Source organism: Apium graveolens, chromosome 10 (assembly GCF_009905375.1).
Source record: "Apium graveolens cultivar Ventura chromosome 10, ASM990537v1, whole genome shotgun sequence".
Lineage (NCBI taxonomy): Eukaryota > Viridiplantae > Streptophyta > Magnoliopsida > Apiales > Apiaceae > Apium > Apium graveolens.
This window is the reverse complement of record NC_133656.1, coordinates 121,001,026-121,004,396: the sequence shown is the minus strand read 5'-3', so window position 1 is coordinate 121,004,396 and position 3,371 is coordinate 121,001,026. Positions and strand designations below refer to the sequence as shown.

Genomic DNA, 3,371 nt, shown 5'->3' with positions numbered 1-3,371 from the left:
TTAACAGTTAAGTTTTTTAAAATCAAAACCCTAATTTCTTAAATTGGGGATTTTAAAAACGAAACCCTAATTTTTTAAATTGGGGTTTTTAATTTTAATACTCTTTGTTGGTTATAAGGAATATGGTTTGGGTAATAATTAGCATGTTATTTTCGTTTACTTGGATTTATCTTTCATTTATTAATTTTTTTAATTTTGTTTTTCTATATGATACAACTATTATTTGAGGTAATCTTTGGTTTATATTTAAGGTACTTTGATTGTAGATGAAATCTTGGGTATAATCAAGGGAGTTGTAGTGAAAAATGTTTACTTGTTTGTTATAGTTCCTGCATACACAGTTTATTTGGGTTGTTTTTATAATTGGACAAGTTTATATGGCAGCTCGGTGTTGGAAGAGGAGGAAGAGTGCGGAGTTGCGCACATTGTTGAGCATCTTGCTTTCAGTGCGACTAACAAGTACACGAATCATGATATTATAAAGTTTCTTGAAAGTGTTGGTGCAGAATTTGGGGCTTGTCAAAATGCAGTGACATCTTCTGATGAAACTGTTTATGAATTGTTTGTTCCGGTTGACAAGCCTGAAATTTTACCTCAGGCTATATCTATACTGGCTGAATTCAGTTCAGAGGTAATAGTGACGTTTTGGTTTTTTATATAATTTGAGATTTTATCATATATCTTTATAGGTTCAACCTTATGCCTAGTACAGATTCGGGTATCATCAGATGATTTGGAGAAAGAAAGAGGAGCAGTTCTGGAAGAGTATAGAGGTACTAGAAATGCTAATGGAAGGATGCAGGAGGCATATTGGGCGCTCATGATGGAAGGTTCAAAGGTCTAGTTGTTGGCACTTGTAATTCCAAATAGAGAACAATAAGCATGGTCATCGCTCTCGTGTTGTTCCTTGTGTTTTTAGTTGCATTATGGAAATTTGCATGGGCTGCTCCAAAGGAGTTGGAAGGAATTCCTGGTAACCTGGGTTGGCCTGTTGTTGGTGAAAGTTCATCATTTCTGTCAGAGTTTTCGAGTCCTCAGGGGATTTACAGTTTCATCAAAAATAGACAAAAAAAGGTACTTCAACATTTATCAAGATACATGGCAGTATATAGGCCAACACTAATAATCTTTTATCTAACCTTTTGTGTTAGGTATGGCAAGGTGTTCAAGAGCTATGTACTAGGTAAATATATATTTTTCATGACCGGGAGAGACGCATGCAAGATTTTGTTGACCGGGAAAGATGGTTTGGTTACCTTAAACCTCTTTTACACTGGAAAACAGGTACTTGGTTCGACAAGCTTGCTCCAACAGTCTGGTGAAGAACATAAGCGGCTCCGCAGATTGATTGTTGAGCCTCTCTCATTTGATAGCCTCAAAAAATACATTCAATTTATAAATACTTTGGCTGCTGAAACATTAGACCAGTGGCTAGACCGGGAGGTTTTGGTTCTTGAAGAGGCTTCTGTAGTTAAGCCCGTTCATCATGTTTTTGTTATATTAACAGGTTCTACGTCATAAGTAACCTTTTGAGATAAATCGTAATTTTCTTGTTCTGCAGTTCACATTAAAGGTGATAGGAAACATGATTATGAGCTTGGAACCTACTGGTACAGAGCAAGACAAATACCAAACTAATTTTAAATCAATGTCTTCCTCATTTGCATCCTTGCCACTCAAGCTTCCTGGAACTGCTTATGATCGAGGTATTAAGGTATGCTTAAAGATGAACAGAACAAAACTTTGTGTCCAACTAAATTAAAAATAAACAAATCATAAAGGTATGTATTGATATATCTTTTCTTTTTCAGGCACGCGATAGGATGTATGCCATATTTGATTCAATTATTTCCAAAGGAAGATCAAGAAAAAGTGTACACCAGGACTTCCTGGAGTCACTGATACAGAAACATACTAAAAATGATTGGGGAGAAGATCAAGATGATAAACTGATGGATAAACAGTTAAAGGACAACATACTAACATTGCTCGTCGCTGGACATGATACCACCACTACAGCACTGACATGGCTCATTAAATTTATTGCAAAAAATCCAGATGTTTTGGAACGTCTCAGGGTAATCAGTGTTCTATGCATAACCAAAAATATCAGATTATTACTACTCGAAATGACAAATTTTATATTGATTTTTCAGAAAAAACACACGGAAATTCTGGATAACAGAAAACAGGATCAAGCCTCACATGGTCAGAAGTCACAAACATGCCTTACACAACAAAAGTAAGAACCAAAACTGTAATATTTAGTTATGGTGTTAAGATTTCTGTAATATTTAGCTATATTAATATTGTTAATTCTTCCAAATATCAGGTTATTAGTGAAACTCTTCGTATGGCAACAATTTTACCTTGGTATTCAAGAAAATCTGCTCAGGACTTTCAGATTACTTGACTTTAGTCGTATAACTTCTGTCCGTTTATTAGTTTCAATGTTTATAAACAATTGCAGGCACCCATAAAGCCTTTTGGCTACCTTGGATTTGGAAACGGACCTCGGATGTGCCCAGGAATCAACCTTGCAAAGCTGGAGCTTTGTATATTTGTTCACCATCTTGTTTGCAGATACAAGTAAGACTACTTAAGGAATAAATGACAATGTATTAATTAACTAGAAGATGAGACCTCATAGCAATACAATTTAAACTGGTCAGCATGAAAATGGAATTATATATTTTGTCAAGCATCAAATTATTATTAAAACAGCTCTTTTGTTAAAAGGTTTTAGGCTCCTAAAATTATACATATAAAGAAGCTTACAGGGAGTGAATTTTAGTTCCATTATAAAATTGTTTCCTTGCCTGCAGGTGGAAAGCTCTAGAGAAAGATGACAGTGTCCAACAACACTAGTCTGGATACCCAAGAACAAGTTACCTATCAAAGTTGAGGCACTGTGAACAAAATGTTGCAACTGTTTCTATTTTCTTAAGTAAACATACTGTAAGCAAGGCTTTTTCAGTCTCGGAAATAAGCATGAACGGATCTGCTACAAGTTATCAAATACGTAGACACGATGTCCGCATGTATGACTGTATGTACATGTTTGTGTCGAGGGAGAAGGACATGGGCAAATCTTTTAAATTTCCGATAGATGAGCCCAATGTGCCTCCTGCAAAAGATTAGCGTCATAGATATATTGTTCTCTATCTTAGAGTTTGCTGCATCTTATAATTCATAAACTAATCTCAGATCGCGAATGCACCATATTTCTGCTGAGAGGTATAAACTATAAAGAACTTTCGCACACTGATACATGTTTTCTCTGTCCCTGCTTTGACTTTGGGTATACTCCATAAAAAACCTTGAGCATCATACTTCACTATTTTACAAGCCACCTTTAAATCTTTTTCGCC

At 35.4% G+C, this 3,371-nt stretch overlaps 1 pseudogene; it reads left to right on the top strand.

Annotated features, from left to right (window-relative positions):
• Positions 1–831: 831 nt before the first annotated feature.
• On the top strand, positions 832–3,081 carry LOC141693898 (abscisic acid 8'-hydroxylase 1-like; annotated as a pseudogene).
• The last annotated feature ends 290 nt before the right edge of the window (positions 3,082–3,371 follow it).